Source organism: Anolis sagrei, chromosome 3, assembly GCF_037176765.1.
Source record: "Anolis sagrei isolate rAnoSag1 chromosome 3, rAnoSag1.mat, whole genome shotgun sequence".
Taxonomy (NCBI): Eukaryota; Metazoa; Chordata; class Lepidosauria; order Squamata; family Dactyloidae; genus Anolis; species Anolis sagrei.
In genome coordinates, this window is record NC_090023.1 from 12,515,544 (window position 1) to 12,536,523 (window position 20,980).

The 20,980-nt window shown below is 40.0% G+C and overlaps 1 long non-coding RNA gene across 1 annotated transcript in view; it reads right to left on the reverse strand.

Annotated features, from left to right (window-relative positions):
* The window catches only part of LOC132770090 (uncharacterized), an 880,357-nt gene extending 859,613 nt beyond the window's left edge, over nucleotides 1-20,744 (reverse strand). Inside the window, exon 1 of the long non-coding RNA XR_009630984.2 lies at nucleotides 19,997-20,744. This is a non-coding gene — a long non-coding RNA (uncharacterized lncRNA). The remainder of the gene's footprint in view (nucleotides 1-19,996) is intronic.
* Between the last annotated feature and the right edge of the window lie 236 nt (nucleotides 20,745-20,980).

Genomic DNA, 20,980 nt, shown 5'->3' on the forward strand with positions numbered 1-20,980 from the left:
GTTAAAAATTCGTTTTTGTTTTTTTTTATAACGAAGCGATTTTGAACCATTCAGGAGCATCTAAAAAATGAAACGAATTTTTCAATTCGTTTTGTAATTGCTTCGTATTTGTTTCGTATTCGTTTCGAAATCGTTTCGAAATCGTTTCGTTATTATTTCCGCATGTTTGGGGCAAGTTTTATAGCTGTTGTTTGTTTAATCAGTGAAAAAAAATTATAAATATCACACCAACAGTCAACAACAGAGGGAGAGGGAAGCTTCAGAAGTTCCCCCTGTCCCATTTGGAGGTTTTTTAGCGTATTGCGTGGTCGCGTCCGCCATTAACGAATCAATTCGTATTCATTTCGAAATTGTTTCGTAATTGTTTCGTATTTGTTTTGTAATTTACGAAATTTTGTAAATATCGAACTTTTTTAAAGAAAAATTTTGGAATTCTTTTAAATATCGAAACGCAAAAACCCCCAAAAAAGAATCGAGTTTAGAAACAATTTTTTCCGTGGTTGCCCAGCCCTAATGGTTATCATGATTCTTTTGGGGCCAGCATAGAATCATAGAATCAAAGAGTTGGAAGAGACCTCATGGGCCATCTAGTCCAACCCCCTGCCAAGAAGCAGGAACATTGCACTCAAATCACCCCTGACAGATAGCCATCCAGCCCCTATTTAAAAGCTTCCAAAGAAGGAGCAGATGACATATATTCTTTATTTCAAAAACTAGACCTGACAAGGGAAAACTGGTGCCATTCTTGGAATCAATAGGTCACCTATATCCAGAAACAGGTCTAGCATTTGAGACAGCAAAATGTGTGTTGGCCAGTGAAATTGTTGGTTTCCAATTTATTGTGAAAGAGATTCCTCTGTAATCAAAACCATCAATTTAGGTATAATTCCTCTTTTTTCTTTCTAAAATCCAACATTCAACAAAACTCTCTGCCAGATCATATAACTTCATCTTCTTGCAATGGGATAATTTCATCTTTTCATTTCTCTGTGTAGAGCAGACAGCTGCTACAATCATACACTGGAAAATGCTTCCACATATTTTCTCAGACTGACCAGCCATTCATCCCAATAGAAAAAATGTTTTCAGTTTAATCTTCAACTTTAAAATGTCCCCCATCAATTGGGAATGTTCTTGTTTCTCTGCTCAGTGGCTCCACTCTGGGTTTTAGATATCTTTAAAATTGGATTCAAAAGTGTGACATCTATATCAAGAGGAGGTGGAAACTGCAATTGACAAATTTATCTCTCCATACCCACAATTTAAATGCTTATCTCTTAAAAATTTACAAATGAATCCTGTGTCACCTTTGAGACTAACTGAGCAGACAGGAAGTTTTAGCATAAGCTCTCATGGACTCCAGTCCACTGCATAAGGTGAAATGGACCAGAGTTCAAAAAAAACATATGCTATAAATACATTCTTTGTAGTCTCAGAAATGGTGCAGGGTTTTCTTTGTACCTCTCTATTCTGAAACAGGCTAGGAATGTAATTACCTCCTAATTTTCTTCTTGAAAGACACAAAAGTATCTTTAGACATTTTCTTATCAGTGCAAGAAAACATTTGAAAAGCATGCAGTTTTCAATTCAATAGTATTCTGTGCAAAATTTGTGTGTGGTTGTTTTGTCCAGAAAAAAAAGGATTTCGTGTGCAAATAACAAATATTCCATTGAGAAATATTTTTTCTGTTTTCCTCACAGAGAACACTGACATTGGAGAATTATTCCATGTGTAATTGGATGTTTTGTGCAGAAAACAGAATTTGCTGCTCAGACAATTATATTTTCTGTACAGTAAATGATATTGCTGTGTACAATTTTCCTTTCAAAATGTATCTTTTAAAATTGAAATACATTTCTGAATTCATTTTTAGAGGATGGTGTGGGAAATTGGTGCCAGATGCCTAGCGCTTGCCCATTTGTATAATTGCCACATCGAATATACAGAAAACAGATTTGTTGAACTCTGCTTTCCTGTGTACCAAAGTTTTATATATATATATATATATATATATATATATATGGTTGCAAGGGGAAACTGCATCCATTTGCCAGAATAGCAAAAGCAGTAAGTCTTAACCACTCCAACTAGCCAATAAGAATTCCTAGATCCCACTACATAATTGTTATAGATCTGCAGAAATGAAAGGACACACATTTATGACTCTTCTATCACTCAGAAGAATAAAGACCACTGACTTTTCGTGGGTTTAGCTTTGGTCCATGAAGATATTTGCAGTATACAATTATATTACTTTTACCAGCCCGACTTCATCCTTCAGAATCCTGAGATTTGTAGTTTGTTGACAATTTAGAATTTTCCACCTTATTTCAGGAGACTTCACTAAAACTCTCCAGGAGACAATTCTAAACATTTCTTCAAATGACTAAACCCAAGATATTGCCATGAGCCATGGCAATAAAAATGGCATTAAACTACTCAGTTTAGCACACATACAGATTATTATGATCTGGTGTATGTTGAAAAGATTATTATGATCTGGAGTAGACCCAACAATTTCATGTAGGTTAGGAGTACAGGATGCCTATGAAAGTGAAAAAACTGAATTGAAAAACACATCTTTTTTAAAACCTGAGATAACTTATCTCTACATAGATCAGCAGTTCTCACCTTTGGTCCTCCAGGTGTTTTGGATTTTTGCCTATGAACCCACCAGGACTTTGAGATCTTCTGAGGAGGCCCTGCTCTCAATCCCGCCTGCTTCTCAAGCACGGCTGGCAGGGACGAGAGATAGGGCCTTCTCAGTGGTGGCTCCTCGGCTGTGGAACGCTCTTCCTATGGACATTAGACTAGTACCATCTCTAATGGTATTCCGCAGGAAAGTGAAGACCTGGCTGTTTGAGCAGGCGTTCGAATAATTAGTGCAATGATTGGTTAATGAACATTGGAACGGAATAATGGATGACGAATCTGGATCATGCTTTTGATGATGAGACGATAGTGAATAGTGAATGGTTATTGTAGTAATTGTTTATTAATTATTTAATATGTTAGGTTGTTAACTGTTTTTACACTGTAGCATTGAATTTTTGCTGTTCTTATTTGTTGTGAACCGCTGTGAGTTGCCTTCGGGCTGAGAACAGCGGTATATAAGTAAGGTAAATAAATAAATAAATAGATAAATTTTTGCTCCCACTGTTCCTAACAGCTGGTTATGATTTCTCGGAGTTGAAGTTCAAAGCAACTGAAGGATCAGAGGTTGGGAATGACTGCTTTTGATCCTCCAATGTGACACTGGATTTGATCTTAGAGTTGTACTGGAGGATCTAGAGCAGTGGTTCTCAACCTAGGAGTCCCCAGATGTTTTGGCCTTCAACTCCCAGAAATCCTAACAGCTGGTAAACTGGCTGGGATTTCTGGGAGTTGTAGGCCAAAACACTTGGGGAGCCACAGCTTGAGAACCACTGGACAAGAGATTCTTAGAGAAAATACTATATATTAGTCAAATCCACTAATAATTAAATCCTCAGAAGTAAAACCCACAAATGCAAAGGAATGACTGTACTGTATTTTTAAATAGTAAGCATGCAGGAATGTTCCATACTAGTACCAGTTATCTGAGTATTGTGCCGAAATGATTTAATCATATGCTTTTGCTATTGAAAATTTTATAGTACGTGGAGGTACAAATCTTTCCTGTAGGTCTCTTAAATACATATATGTCACCTGCCCACCAGTGCACAATTTAATTGGTTTCGACGCACAATGTTCAAGCCACAACAGCAGGGGGACGCTTCTACAGAAATGCTGTAACTGTTCAAAATCAAGCTTTGCAGCTTTCCAAAAAATGCTTTAAAGGTTCTCCATTGAAACTGTGCCTTCCCATTATTATTCTGACAGTCAGAAAAAGGGAATAAGAAGCCTGAAAGGATGATGGAAAGTTGTCTTTTTTAAAAAAAGAAATTGCTTTCATAAAAAGTTTATTTTTCTAGTGTTTTTTAATGTTTGGTGGGCATTTTGTGATGCATCTATCTGTCATTATTGGACTCTGTCAATTTCTGTGCCACAAAAAAATAAAAAACCAGCACATTACCGAAGAGACTTGTCATCTCCTTGTGAGAAGGTGGTTAAAGTGGTTTTCCCTAATTTCTTTTTTTTCCCCTGACTTCAGAAACTCACTCATTCTCTCTGCTATTCCTATTAGAAAGGAAGGAACATAGATTGGAATGTTTGTCATTATCTGTTTTCCTTTTCTGATTAAGATATTATAGTATGAATATTGTATAGAATCAGTTATAATTTCTACTTTATCTAAATTCACATTTTCTTTAAAGTATTTTGGAAGCCAAGTTAATGTTGGTTTAGTAGGACTGTGGAGGGCTATGCTTGTTTGTGTGGCTGTATGAATTTTCTGTGACCTTCATTCTTTAGTGCTGTTAATTGCCATCACATCAACTTTGTTGGAGGTTGCAATGTAAATAAACAGAAGCTTTACCACTGTTTCCGAACCAAAATATACCCTGCAGTATAATAATGACTCACTCAGATTTGTGTAACGAGTAACAGTAACTTTACTTCAGTTAAAAAGGTCAAACAGAGCAACAATATATACAGCAATCTCTCTGAATTCTTACAGAGAACAGAGGGAATAAACAGTCCTTTTAAATAGTCTTTAACATATGTGTGCAGAAGTTATTAATACTTTGCATGTTTTAAACTGTATATATGTGTGTGTTTGGGTTAGCTGCAGTAACACTGGAGCATCCTCAGTCAGATCCTCAGTCAGCGTTACCATGGAGACCAAGGCAAGCTGGCAGAAGGAGAAGTGGGAGGAGCCAAGTGGAGAGAGTTTTGAAAACAGACAGTTTGAGAGTCAGTTAGGAGTTGATTTTGTATCTGAGAGGAGTAAAAGAGTGGAAGTGAAGAGTAGAGTGGGAGAGTGAAGTGTGAAGCAAAAAGAATTGTAGCTTTGGGAAGCCTGAATAGCTACTGGAGGTTTCTCAGTCGAAGGAGGCTGAAAGGAGAAACATAGCCAGTTTTCTTTAGTCAAGGGAAAGGCTAAAGGATAAGCTTGGTAATTTATTTGATCAAGGAAAGATAAAATAGGGAAGATATTCCCGTACTGAAACATTGTTTAGTAATAAGAGCTTCACCTCAGTAAGATACTGTGTAACCTGGAAGAGTGAAATGTTTAACTAACCAAGTATTATTCAAAGTTCTATAAAATAAGTTGCAATCTTGCAACCACACGCTTTGTACTCAATAAACCAGTTATCTTTTGTTGAAGACAGTCTCATCTCCATCCATTCTGCATCTGTATTGCCATATCTCACAGTAATACCTCATATCTCACATTGGTGGCGGTTACCATAGATTACATATAACAATTGGCCTCCACTATACCAGTTGGTGGCAGAATTCAGAGGAATAAACAATAAATCTCCCTCTATTCTCCTGTCACATGACAGCACGTGTGCTTTCTCTCCACTCTGATCACCTCCTCGCAATATGCTTCAAGCCTTAGAGATTATCAGACTTCAGAAAGTTGGCAGCCATTTCCTTCCTGGTAGTTTCCAGTCAGCGCTCTCTTCACTCTCTCTGAGTTGAAATGGCAGTTAAAACCATTTCTCTCAGCAGCAAGCTAGAGACAGTAGCCAATCAGAATTCTGGGTCCTGGCATGCTCAGCCAATCAGCTGTTGACACATGCCTTTCCAGTCAACCCATTACATCACGGTGCCTCTTTACATATCCCCACAAACTTCTAATTCTATAGGGAGTTCATTGCCATGTTAAACATAATTCTTTTCTTGTTTTATCTATGTGTGTTGTTGCTGATACCGTTTCCTGTTTTGTAAGCTTTCTTGAAACCTAGCTTTAAGGAAAGGGCACGTTATAATCAAAGCAATACAGTATAATACCACCATGTGTTCATAATTCAGATCAACTTCAATTTATGGCATCTTTATAAATGGGAGACCTTCAAGTCACATACTATTATCAACCGCCCTTCCCAAGTGCCAGGGCTGTGACTTCCTTGATTGAGTCCTTTCATCTGTAATGAGGTCTTCCTCTTTGCCTTCCATATTACCAAACTGCATTTTCTAATGCATCAAGCTTTCTTGTGATACATCCAAAGTAGCAATGGAAAGAATATTTCATAATATTAAAAATATAGTTCAAACATTTGCTTGTCAAACACCAGAAAACCCTAGGAAGAATCCTGAGAATAATGAGAATCTGCAATTTGGAAGTTATTCTGCATAAAATTCACAAAAATCTATATTTTGCACTCAAAGCTTTATGTGGAGGGAAGTGCAAATTTTCCACAGAAGAGTTCTCAATTAGTTTTAGATCTGGCAGGTCTACTCAATCAATTCTGAAGTACGAATTTTAAATTTACATTCTATTTCACTGTATCTTAACCTTTGTATCATGTGTTGGACACCATGGGTTAAACCACTGAGCTGCTGAACTTGCTGAACTGAAAGGTCAGCAGTTCAAATGCAGGAAGCAGGGTGAGATCCTGCCATTAGCCCCAGCTTTTGCCAACCTAGCAGTTTGAAAACATGCAAATGTAAGTAGATCAATAGGTACCACTCTGGCGGAAAGGTAACGGCGCTCCATACAGTCATGCTGGCTACATGACCTTGGAGGCATCTACCTACAATGTTGGCTCTTTGGCTTGGAAATAAAGATGAGCACCACCTCCCAGAGTTGGACATGACTAGACTTAATGTCAAGGGAAAACCTTTACTTTTATTAATGTATGCATTTTGTTGTATATATGTTATGGCAATGTGTTTACAGTGTGTCATGCCCTGCCTTGAGCTTTTAAAAGAGGCAGGTTATAAATCATCATCATCATCATCCTGTTTGAATGATTTATACTTTGGAGTAGGCCCCAAGATATCATTGCTTGTGGCACAGACTACACAGCTATCTCTGAATATATATTTTTTGTCCTAAGTACAGTATTTTCTTTTTAGTGTGCAGCAAATAAATTTTAGACAGAACAACATAAACATAGGATTCCAGATTTAAAGGGAATGCAGTCACTGCCATTTTTATCCAAATTCAAGGTGTCAGTCATGACATCTAAAGCCCTGAACAGCCTAGACCTTGGTACTAAAACGGGATACCTATCCAAGCATTAAAAATTGTAAGAAGGATGCTACTGTTTCCCAATACTAATGTGGTGATTTGGATATGGATTGCTTGGCCTTTTATTAAAGCCTAGATATTTGGACTCTGTGTACATGTGTGTTTGTGGGTCCATTTAAAAATAATATTTATATGGATATATAATTAAAACAAATTATTTACATTTCGGACTGTTTAAATTATTAAACTATGCTTTATTGGTAATGACATAGGAATGGAACAATGGATGACGAATCTGGATTGTGTTTTTAGTGATTTTATTTATTTGCTGCATTTGTTGACCGCCGTTCTCAGCCCTAGGGCTAGTGAATGGTTATTATAGTAATAGTGTAATAGTGTAATAGTAATAGTGTACTAACTGTGTATTAGATTAGGTTGTTAACTGTTTTTTATATTGGTGCATTGAATTTTGCTGTTTCCTGTGTGTTGTGAACCACTGTGAGTCGCCTCCGGGCTGAGAACAGCGGTATAGAAGTAAATAAATAAATAAATAAATAAGGCCATGGTCTAGAGACATTCTCTCCTGAAGTTTCACCTGCATCTATGGCAAGCATCCTCAGAGGTAGTGAGGTCTGTTGGAATTAGGAAAAAGGGTTTATATATCTGTGGAATGACCAGGGTGGGACAAAGAACTCTTGTCTGTTGGAGCTAGGTGTGAATGTTTCAAATGACCACCTTGATTAGCATTTGATGGTCTGACAGTGCCTGGAGCAATCTTTTGTTGAGAGGTGATTAGATGTCCTTGTTTGTTTCCTCTCTGTTGTTTTGCTGTTGTAATTTTAGAGTTTTTTTATACTGGTAGCCAGATTTTGTTCATTTTCATAGTTTCCTCCTTTCTGTTGAAATTGTCCACATGAGTGTGTATTTCAATGGCTTCTCTGTGTAGTCTGACATGGTGGTTGTGAGAGTGTTTCTCAACATTTCTGTGTTCTCAAATAAAATGCTGTGTCCAGGTTAGTTCATCAGGTGCTCTGCTATGGCTGACTTCTCTGGTTGAAGTAGTCTGCAGTGCCTTTCATGTTCCTTGATTCATGTTGGGGCAATGATGTTGCGTTTGGTGGTCCCTATATAGACTTGTCCACAGCTGCATGGTACACGGTAGACTCCTGCAGAAGTGAGAGGATCCCTCTTGTCCTTTGCTGAACGTAGCATTTGTTGGATTTTCTTGGTGGGTTTGTAGATAGCTTGTATGTTGTGTTTCCTCATCAGCTTCCCTATGCGATCAGTGGTTCCCTTGATGTCTGGCAAGAACACTTTTCCTCTGGGTGGATCTTCGCCTTTATTCTGGGTTGATCTTCATCTTTATGCTTTGTTGATTTAGCACATTTTATATGTATTTTATTTATAAGACATCTGAGATTTTGTAATATAGGACAGGATATCAGTATTGTAATAAATGAAATCCAACCCCTCTGTTCACTGTATAAATTGTCCTCCATCTTCCCCATCCCCGACAGATGGCTGTCCAGCCTCTGCTGAAACACTTCCAGTGAAGGAAAGACTTTTATTCCCCTCAAGGCTGTTGAAGCTGCTTCATAGCTTTAGGACATGCCTCCTATGGTTGCCAAAATCAGCTTCACTGCAATTTTAGACTTCTAATCCTGGTCCAAAGAACAGATTTGCTCCATCTTTTGCATGCCAGCTCCAGATATGTCAAGACAGCAATCATGTCTCCTCTTCAGTTTGACTACCCCAGGCTAAACCTACCCTGGTGTTTCATCTGTTCTTTGTTGGACACCATTCCATCCTATTTACCATCTTGGTCAGCTTCCTTGGGATGTTCTTTGTGAACTGTTTGAAAACTATGAAGAATTGCTAAAATTTCTCACTGGGTAAAGATATTTCAGAGACATATCCATGCTGTGCATGCAGAATGCACAAGGTCAAGTCCTGGAGAACAAGCCCTATGAGGAATGGCTTAAAGAGTTGGGCATGTTTAGCCTGCAGAAGAGAAGGCTGAGAGGAGACATGATAGCCATGTATAAATATGTGAGGGGAAGTCATAGGGAGGAGGGAGCAAGCTTGTTTTCTGCTTCCCTGGAGACTAGGACGCAGAACAATGGCTTCAAACTACAGGAAAGGAGATTCCACATGAACATTAGGAAGAACTTCCTGTCTGTGAGAGCTGTTCAGCAGTGGAACTCTCTGCCCCAGAGGCTCCTTCTTTAGATGCTTTTAAACAGAGGCTGGATGGGCATCTGTCAAGGGTGCTTTGAATGTGATTTTCTTGCTTCTCGGCAGAATGGGGTTGGACTGGATGGCCACAAGGTCTCTTCCAACTCAATGATTCTATGATTCTAAATCTGGACAATATTTCCAGTTGCTGGCATGGGAAGACCCCAAGTTCTTCATTTGTCTGCAATTGGACGAGACAGCTTTGAGCTAGATAAAAATCTCAGTGATGATTTCACCAGAGTCATGGTTTCTTTGCTAAGCTTTATATCTAGGAGAAGGCATTTTCTTAGTAGTAGCATCCATGCTGTGCATGCAGAATGTTCAAGGTCAAGTGATAATATTTCTAATTGCTGGCTTTAGGAGAACCCATGTTCCTCCTTTGTCTGTAATCAGAGGAGACAGCTCTGGGCTAGACGATGCAGCATAGTGATGACTGCACCAGAGTGATGTTTTACAGACACAAAAATGAAGACATGTTCCTTTCTTTTCTGAGAAGTAATAACAATTTCCTTGGGCACTTAAAATACTATAGCAGGGATATGTCTTGGTTTCATATATTATTTGGTAGATGGAAGACTATATTGTCAAAGGTTTTCATGGCTGGAATCACTGGGTTGTTGTAGGTTTTGGGGGGCTATATAGCCATGTTCTAGAGGCATTCTCTCATGACGTTTTGCCTGCATCTATAGCAAGCATCCTCAGAGGTTTTGATGTCTGTTAGAACCAGTAAATTTGGGTTTATATATCTGTGGAATGTCCAGGGTGGGAGAAAGAACTCTTGTCTGTTGGAACTAGGTGTGTATGTTGGTCATCTTGATTAGTATTTGGTGGCCTGGCAGTTTTTTTGGTGTGACTTGTTAGTATCTGGGTAGATCTTTTGTTGAGAGGTGATTAGCTGTCCCCGATTGTCTCCTCTCTGGAGTTTTCCTGTGCTTGAGTGTTGTTTTGCTGTTATAATTTTTAAGTTTTTTTAAATTCTGATAGCCAGACACTGTTCACTTCCATGGTTTCCTCCTTTCTGTTGAAACCATCCATATGCTTATGGATTTCAGTTGCTTCTCTGTGTAGTCTGACATGGTGGTTGTTAGAGTGGTCCAGCATTTTCATGCTCTCAAATAATATGCTGTGTCCAGGTTGGCTCATCAGGTGTTCTACTATGGCCAACTTCTCTGGTTGAAGTAGTCTGTAGCATCTTTCATGTTCTTTGATTCGTGTTTGGGCAATACTGCATTTAGTGGTCCCTACGTAGACTTGTCCACAGCTGCATGGTATATGCCAGACTCCTGCAGAAGTGAGAAGATCCCTCTTGGCCTTTGGTGAACGTAGCATTTGTTGGATTTTCTTAGTGGGTCTGTAGATAGTTTGCAAAAGTGTTCTTGCCATACATCAAGGGAACCACTGACCGCAAAGGGAAGCTGATGAGGAAACATAATATGCAAACTATCTACAGACCCACTAAGAAAATACAACATTCACACCTAGCTCCAACAAGCCAAGAGTTCTTTGTCCCACTCTGGACATTTCACAGATATACAAACCCAATTTTCCTAGTTCCAACAAACCTCACAACCTCTGAGGATGTTTGCCATAGATGCAGGTGAAACATCAGGAGAGAATGCTTCTAGAACATGACCATATAGCCCCCAAAACCTACAACAACCCGGTGGAAGACTGTTCTTGATTATTGGCCAAAATGTTAGAACTGTGCAAGCCACTGCCTGTCAAATTCAAATGGAAACTGGAATAAAGATCAAGGAGGAAAAAGTGTATGTTTTTTCACTTTAATCAGAGGATTTCAAAGAAGTCTGTCATCCTTCTTGTTTTCCACCTAGGAATAATTTCAAATAGGCTTCTTGGCCACATATGAAGGAAGACCCAGTGTCAGCCAGGAAGCAAAGGAATAACGCTGGCAGAGCCTGAAAAACACAGTCCATTTCAACCACTCCATGTTCAATCAGTCATTCAAAAGCACAGCCTTTCCAAAAAAAATAATCAAGGTTACTTCTTGGGATCTGAATGCTATCTCCCTGGTACTGGGAGGTCTCACTGAAGCCTTCAGAAGGTGTTATAACCTACACAGTTGAACAATTTCAGTAAAAAGAGGCACAGGTTAATGTGAGCATAGATGTATACTCCATAAACTCAATATATTTTGGACCAAGTTAAAGTTCACAAAATCTGTTCAACTTGTTAAATTCATTAATATGTTTGTATAATTGAATTGTTATTGTTATAAATTATTTTCACTGGTTTCACTCAATTTTATATGTATTTGCTTTTCCAACAGTCACCAGCCAATCCCTCTCCAATGCCAGAAATACAGCTTAATTACAAAATGTTGACCATTTCCGCTACCTCGGCAGCCACCTCTTTACAAAAGTCAATATTGACACTGTGATACAACACCGCCTGAGCTCTATGAGTGCAGCATTTTTCAGAATGAAGCAGAGAGTGTTTGACAATTGGGACATCCATAGGGATACCAAGGTGCTTGTTTATAAAGCTATTGTGCTCCCAACCCTGATATCTGCCTGCAAAACGTGGACTGTCTACAGTCATACGCAACTTATCCAAATGATTCAATCAGCATTGCCTCCGACGTCACACTCAATTCCTGCAAATCTCTTGGGAAGACAGGTGGACAAATGTGCTGGGAGAAGAAAAGACCATCAGCACTGAAGTGATGCTCCTATGCCATCATCTCCGCTGGACTGGCCATGTTGTCCAAATGCCTGATAACCATCTCCCAAAGCTGTTACTATACTCCCAACTCAAGAATGGAAAACGAAATGTTGGTGGACAGGAAAAGAGATTTAAAGATGGGCTTAAAGCTATCCTCTAAAATTGTGGCATAGACACCAAGAACTGGGAAGCCCTGGCAATTGAGTGCTCTAACTGGAGGGGAGCTGTTACCAGCAGTGCTGCAGAATTTGAAGAGTCACGAATGGAGGGCGAAAAGAAGAAACGTGCCAAGAGGAAGGTGCATCAAGCCAACTCTGACCTGGACCAGCTACAAACCGAGAGCCTCACTATAGAAGAACATGTTGGTCAAGAATAGGGCTCCACCATTAGGAAACTAAACTTAGAAAGCCATCATACTCGGACAACAAGGGATCGCCTAAGCTATTATAGAATCATAAAATCCTAGAGTAGGAAGAGACCTCATGGGCCATCCAGTCCAACCCCCTGCCAAATCACCCCTGACAGATGGCCATCCAGCCTCTGTTTAAAAGATTCCAAAGAAGGAGCCCCCACCACACTCCGGGGCAGAGAGTTCCACAGAGAGTTTTAACTTTGGTTGCCCTATGTATGTCATCTTGAGATCTCAACAAACTGAATGAATATTCACATTTTAATTAAATACATAATATTTATTGCATCTCCTGCCGGGAACTTCAATATTTATTAGTACAAGTAATATAAAATAATTGTGAAGTCTCTCTTTCGCATTTGAACACAAAATACCAAACAATACTCCCGCCTTTTTTTTTTTTTTGCTTCACTTCCAATAAATCATTAATTTCCAGAAATTCTGCTCAGCCATTTTCCTTGTGAGATCTGGCAATGCAACTGCATCTTTGTTTAGGTGCCATCTGTTAGCTCTATCTACAGCCCCCAAAATGAACCTGCTTAGCAACTTCTGTCGAATTGTTCTGAACACCTATGGCTTTATTGGAATTTGAAAATGTTCCAGTTGGAGTTCTTTCCAAATAACTGTACTGTTTCAGCCTGGCAAAATATTAGACTTTTGGAATTCATTATGCCAATAACATCCGTAACCCATTCAACAACAAAAAAAGATTTGTGGAGGACATTTGTGGTTCTTCTGAACGTTTGAGTGGAATCTCTTTTCTGTTGTTCAAAACTATTGCTCGACATTCTGGTCTCCAGAGCAGAGAAAGCAAGCTTAGCTCCTTCTCAATATGATATCCTTTCAAATATTTAAACCTGCCTATTCTGTCCCCTCTTAATCTTCTCCTCTCCAAGCTAAATATATGAAGTGCACTAAACTGCTCCTCATAGAGCTTTAATTCCAGACCATTGCTCATTCTGGTTGCCCTTTTATGGACACTTTAAAATGGCAAAGAATTTATTTATTTATCTACAATATTTATATTCCACCCTTCTCACTCCCCAGGGGTTAATCAGATGCTCTGCTATGGCTGACTTCTCTGGTTGAAGTAGTCTGCAGTGCCTTTCAAACTACACAGAGAAACCATTGAAATCCACAAGCATGTGGACAATTTCAACAGAAAGGAGGAAACCATGAAAATGAACAAAATCTGGCTACCAGTATTAAAAAAACTCTAAAATTACAACAACAAAACAATAGAGAGGAAACATTCAGGCACATCTAATCACCTCCCAACAAAAGATTGCCCCAGGCACTGCCAGGCCATCAAATACTAATCAAGGTGGTCAGGTGATACATTCACACCTAGCTCCAACAGATAAGAGTTCTTTGCCCCACCCTGGTCATTCCACAGATACATAAACCCACTTTCCTAGTTCCAACAGACCTCACTACTTCTGAGGATGCTTGCCATAGATGCAGGAGATATGTCAGGAGAAAATGCCTGTAGAACATGGCCATACAGCCCGAAAAAACCTACAACAGCCCAGTGATTCCGGCCATGAAAGCCTTTGACAATACATTAGTCACAAAGAAGCTATTTAACTTTCTAGCTACATGAGGGTATGCTTTTAATTCCAGCCACCAAGGGAGCTGTCACTTCACCATCCGCTTGTGACACCAATGGAGTACTTCCTTATTCTTTTGTATGCTGGAGGAGTTTTTTATGGCATCATAAATTACTTAAATTAGCCTCCCTGCATAAGCAGTATCTAAATTTTCTGGACCTGAGTCATTTAGAGTTGGATAATGTATACCCAAGACAGAATGAATCAGCACGTCTAATATGGAAGTTAGAAACAAGATTTGTTTTAGAGATGATTGCCAATGTACATAAATGATCTAGAGCAGTGGTTCTCAGCCTGTGGGTCTCCAGGTGTTTTGTTTTGGCCAACTCCCAGAAATCCCAGCCAGTTTACCAGCTGTTAGGATTTCTGGGTGTTGAAGGCCAAAATATCCGGGGACCCACAGGTTGAGAACCACTGATCTAGAGCCTGGGTGGGAATTATCTGACTCACCAAATACTGTTGGACTGCACACCCCAGTAGCCACAGCCAACATAGCTAACTGTATGGAATGCTAAAAGTTACAATCTGATAATAGCAGGGCCACATGATTCCCACCTTTAATGACCCAACCAAGATGAATGCCATATTTCAAGATTATTATACTTGGATGCATATTTCACGTCCAACCCCCCCCCCTCCCCCCGAAGGAAAAATGTAATCAAAGACAATGAAAACCATAATCAAATAGTGGAGCACAATCGAAAGAGCTCCTTAAATCTATGAAATGGCAGGTGACAAATTGTCTACGACTGGATGCCTAACTTCACAGAAATGGAAATGAAACCTATGCACTGATGAGACCTATACTATGACTGCTCTATTGCAAGACCCCTCCCCCAGATCTCTGAGGTGATAGTTTATTTATTTATTCATTGTGTCAGAAGCAAACCAAACAGTTGTATTGCATTTTTTAACAAACAAACAAACTAAACACAAAGTTTGCAAGCTTGATAGTTTATTAAATCTCCTTTGACCAGTATCTGGCCACTTCGAGTGCCTCTGGTGTTGCCGCAAGGAGGTCCTCCATTGTGCATGTGACAGGGTTCAGGTTGCATTGCAGCAGGTGATCTGTAGTTTGCTCTTCTCCACACTCGCATGTTGTGGATTCCACTTTGTAGCCCCATTTCTTATGGTTGGCTCTGCATCTCGTGGTGCCAGAGCATAGTCTGTTCAGCACCTTCCAAGTTGCCCAGTTTTCTGTGTGCCCAGGGGGGAGTCTCTCATTTGGTATCAGCCATTGATTGAGGTTCTGGGTTTGAGCCTGCCACTTTTGGACTCTCACTTGCTGAGGTGTTCCAGCGAGTGTCTCTGTAGATTTTAGAAAACTATTTCTTGATTTAAGTCATTGATGTGCTGGCTGATACCCAAACAGGGGATGAGCTGGAGATGTCTCTGCCTTGGTCCTTTCACTATTGGCTGCCACTTCCCGGCAGATGTCAGGTGGTGCAATCCTGGCTAAACAGTGTTGTTTCTCCAGTGCTGTAGGGCGCAGACACCCCATGATAATGCGGCAGGTCTCATTAAGAGCCACATCTTTAGCATTGTGAGATGTGTTCCACACTGGGCATGCATACTAGTAAATCTGATATTTTAACTATATACCAGAGCACCTGAACTAGAGGCATACACTGGATGACCTAAAGATATAAATAAAGTTTTATTAAAGAGGGCCCACAAACACATTAGGAGGGGGGAGATTTTGGGAGCATGGATAATTGGAACCATGGATATCAAATCCATGCATGAAGGCATCATACTGTATACTGTAAGATGAAATTGACTAATGAAGAATGAGACCATGGGATTATTACAGATATTTCATCAGAGCATTAATCTAATAAGGTTGGGAGCAAGAAAAGGCAACATTTGTATTCTTAATGAAGAGAATGCACTTAAAATATATGACTCCTCACATGATATTTTATTTACTTAAATTTATATCCAGCTCTTCTGTATGAATCACACAAGGTAGCCTGCTTCATACAGTATAAAATAAATGGCAAATAAATTATTTTGTCAATATGGCAACAGTGAAAAACAGAACCACACTTTATCCACAAGGAGAAAGAGCCTGGAGTTCTTTCATACTGCACATTTATTTTAGTATTAGTATTAGTATCATCATCAACAACAACAACACCCTGATTTTGGCTCTTGATCAAGACTCAGTCTGGCTCACAACCTTAAAACGATACTATTTGAAACCTACAAAATATAAATATGAATTCTAAAGTAGAAGTGAATTTTATAATTATTAAAACAAGTCAGTTCAAATGATATTAAAAAAGTAAAAACAACTGAAACATTACACAGCACTACTTGGTTTCCCACTTGAAAGGCTGTTAAAATAAAAAAAGATTTAATCTGTGACTGGAAGGGAAGGGAGCCATATTTTCTGTCCTGGACAGAGAGTTCCAGAGTTGAGGGGCAGCTACCAAGAAGGCCTTCTCTTGCATCATCACTAACCAAGCTTGCAATGGTAATGGGATTGAGAGAAGGTTCCTGAGCATCTCAGAGCCTTTGCCAAATAACCTGGACCTAAGGCATATAGGCTTTATATAGTGGAACTTTGACTTAAGAGTGTTCCAACTTAAGAGTGTTTTGAGTTAAGAGCCAGTGCTTGTTGGTTTGAAAAATGAGCAGTATTTTGAGTTAAGAGCTAGTAGAAGAAGGGGAGCTAGTGCAAGAGTACAGGGCTTTAGGGTTTCAAGGGAGTAGCCTCAATGCCTTGTCCTCTTGCTCTGCTCTCTGCTTTGCTCTTCTCTGCTTTGAGGAACTTTGGGTTAGTTGGTTTTGTGTGGTTTTTTATTCCTGGTATGTCTGACTTTATGGAGAGAGGGAGAGAGGCTGGAATGAGTACAGTATGAAGTATGAAGAAAATGAGGCTTCTGCCTCTTCACTTTCTGCTTTGTACTTCCTTGCCACAACTTTGTGCTTCTACCATTTAAAAAATTATCTTTCTTTTTTAATTGTTTTACCCAAACAGGGGATAAGCTGGAGATGTCACTGCCTTGGTTGTTTCAGTAAATGTGTCCTTTTTCTTTGTTGCTGAAAAGAACAGTACAGTAGAACAGTATGCCTGTAAAACTATTTCTCGATTTAAGTCATTGATGTGCTGGCTGATACCCAAACAGGGGTTTTATGTGAATGTGCATATATACGTTATTTATATTTTACTTAGGTGTGTAAAGCATATATCAAAGTATAGCACCAGATTGTGGTACTTATGAATAACATCAGGAAAACCCAAGCAAAACTTCAACTAAAGTGGGGCTTAAACTTGCAGAACGAATTCAATCAATATAATATAGGTTCAGTATATAACAGAAGGGACCCTTCCAGCCTAAATGAAGGCTGAAAAAATGAGCCAATAGTTCTGATCCACTCAAACTATACTGATGAAGCTGACTTTGATTGACTAATCCAGGTGACTTTGGCTGGCTAGGAGGATTTTGATTCATAAGAACCTCGAGTCCACATCGACTTTCAACAAGCAACCCATGTTAGGTTTGCAAACCATTAATCAAAGAATGAAATCAACAAATTATATGTACATCATTTCTCCCACACATACACACAATTTACAAAATTTAACAAACACGTTTCATTGAAACAACATTTCATTCACCATAGCCCACTGAAATGAACGGCTTAATTTGACCCCTAAAGATAAACGTTTCCCCCTGACATTAAGTGTAGTCATGTCCGACTGTGGGGAGTGATGCTCATCTAAGCCGAAGAGCCAGTGTTGTCTGTAGACGCCTCCTAGGTCATGTGGCCAGCATGACTGCATGGAGCACCATTACCTTCCCGTCAAAATTGTACCTATTGATTTACTCACATTTGCATGTTTTCAAACTGCTAGGTTGGCAGAAGCTGGGGCTAACAGCAGGAGCTCACCCTGCTCCCCAGATACAAACCACTGACTTTTCAGTCAGGAAGTTCAGCAGTTCAGCAGTTTAACCCGCTGCATCACCAGAGACTCTAATTAAATTCCTACATGCATGGAATTATTTCCATTTGTTGGAGGACTGCATTCTTATATGCCATTTAGATCCCTTAATATCAGAAGAATCATGATTAATTTGAGGCATAACCTTGTCTCTAAGGTCAGACCATTCCAGGCTGCAGTTAGGATGGAATGTGCCTATCTTAACCTTTTGTTCTGTGCAAGGAATCTGTTTTGTCTGTTCTAGGAGGTTCTGCCCCAACTCCATCTTCACCTGCAGGCTGCAGAGGTAGGCCCCTTCCACACTGCCCCTATATCCCAGGATCTGATCCCAGATTACCTACTTTTCCCAGATTATCTGGCAATGGAGAGTCAGATAATCCAATTTAAATCAGATAATCTGGGATTGGATCCTGGGATATACATGGGGCCATAGAGTCTAGGAAAAATACTTGACCTCTAAAGAAGTTAATCATATTGTATTGTCGAAGGCTTTCATGGCTGGAATCACTGGGTTGTTGTAGGTTTTTTCGGGCTATATGGCCATGGTCTAGAGGCATTCTCTCCTGACGTTTCACCTGCATCTATGGCAAGCATCCTCAAGGATGGCCATGGTCTAGAGGCATTCTCTCCTGACGAGGATGCTTGCCATAGATGCAGGTGAAATATCAGGAGAGAATGCCTCTAGACCATGACCATATAGCCTGAAAAACCTACAACAACCCAGTTAATCATATTATTTAGCCCCTAGTCTATTCTACTGAATTTAATGGGATCTACTGCTAAAGAAACATACATAGGGTCAGGCTGCATGGAGGATAATTCTATGGTGTTCACATCTGGGTAGTTGATTTGATTTCAATGACACCACAATAGTCCTTGATTTCAGTATAACCACCACAGGTAACAAGTACTTGGACACAAGCGAGGAAGCAGTATGATGGATGAAGCACAAAACATTTTCTCTACAACCAACATGCAATATTCCCATGCTCTGCTCTCAGTTTACAAAAGCAAAAGAGACTCAAAATTGGAGAATTTTGTCATTCTCTGGTTCAGGAAGATATCCCCACTGGCTCTATGCAGTTCAAAAGTGTAACTTCTCCAAACTCCAGTATAAAATTATTTCCTTGTACACACTAAACTTTTGGACATTTATTTAAAAGGAACGAGTATAGCAACAAAACTCAATAAATACTAAAGCCATGCTCCCAGTGTTATCCCATATCCAGCTGTAGTAGCCTAGGATTGCCTTTAGCAGGTGTTTCTTATCCTCTACTTGCATGGTAAGCAAAACCTGCTGAAATCTCCTCTTTTGCATAAATATTAAAAGTGTGGGCGACAGTTTTCACTCTGGAACCTCTAAGCAGCAGTCAGTCTCCCCCCAGAGCAAATTTGGTTTGGGACAGAACTACAGCAAAATAGCAACAAAGAACTTTCCTACTTTGAGTACTGCAATGTTAAAGTTAGCCTTCTACCCATGACAGCCATCAAGAATGCCTCATGAATACAAAAATCATTTCCTAACTTTTTAGGAACTTGATTCTTCGCAAGTTGCTGCTTTGCCTGAACTTTTCCCAACTTGGTTTTCTGTGTCTGGACAGAAGCAGCAGTCCTAAAAAGGCTAAATTCATTTCCTTCCCACTCCACTTAGAAACACCAAAGTTAATTGAAAAGTCTTCCAAGGACTTCAAACCATCTCTGAAATCCACACCTCTTTTTTGGCATGTATGCAAATGGGTTTTAAATAAGCACCCTGATTAATAAAGCCCACTTAGGAGAATCCACGTTGCTAAGTACAGGATGTCAGTGCAGAGTTCTTTTGCTTTTGGAAGATGCTGTTTCAACACTATTATCAGTTTGACTCTCCAAGCTAACCTGGGCTTTAATTTATATTGCAGTGACTTGCTAAATCTATGCCTGGCAGCTCCACATGCCACCCAGCAGCCTGCGAAGGAGAGACGCGCATCATAGCAGCATACCACAACATGTGAGAAATAAGACATTTGACAGGAGGAGGGGAGACAATAATGGATCAGGCACATACCTTGAGTTGTGAACTCTTCCACTTTCAGAGACAGCCAGCATTTTACCCTGACGCACAGCCTTGTTGCATCTTGAACACCAGGAGTTCTGGAAGGGTGCCCAGTGCTAGTGGATTCACAGTGGACACTCCAAAGTGCAGCCAAGTCCTTCTGAAACTTGCCTCCAGAGCTGTCTTCCTCCCCACAAAGTCAGGCAGTGGCTGCAGAAGGTTCACCAGCTGGGGGAAACGGGCATGCTTTTCCTTTCTTTTTTAAAGCTGCAGTTGCTGATGCTCCACTCTCAGGGAAAGCGCAGAAGCATGTGTGTGTCGGCAGGAACAGCGCACGCCCATCAGCCAGCCGGGAGCCAGGAGATGTGAGATGCATTCGGAAGAAGACCGCGCAAGGAAGAGTGGGCGCATGAAGCAGAGCATCTTTTTAATCCCTCTGCTAATTATACCCTCTTGACCTTGCCGAGATAGATCACCAAGGACTCCATCAGTCAGAAAGGAACACACTGGGCAAGAGAAAAGAGCCAGTGAGTGGAATCCCACCTTCTTTATTACCAGGGGCACCTGCCAGTGAAGAAAAAGTTGTGTATGTGTGTTTTTAAAAATGGGGTTCTCTCACCCCCTCCTCCTCTAGTTGCATTTCTTATTCATCAAGGCTTTCCTTTCAGGCACGGATACCCACAGTATTCACAGTCGGTCTGGCTGTGATCTGCCCGCTGGCAGGGAGGAAATGGAGCCTTAATCTCATTGAGGAGGTTTCCTTAACATCTGTGTTGGAATGTACTAAGAAGCAAGACACATCCCGACTCCGTAAAAAATAAATAAGTTAGAACAACTCCATGTTCTCAAGAGGTTTGCTTGCCTGCAGCCCAAGAATAACGAAGTTTGTTAGCAAGGTCCAGGAAAGGCAATACGTGAATGCAAAACTCCTTCTCGGTTGTTTGTTTTCAGTAGCAGATGCTCACAAATCCACTGTATGGAAGCTCCAGTTAAGTA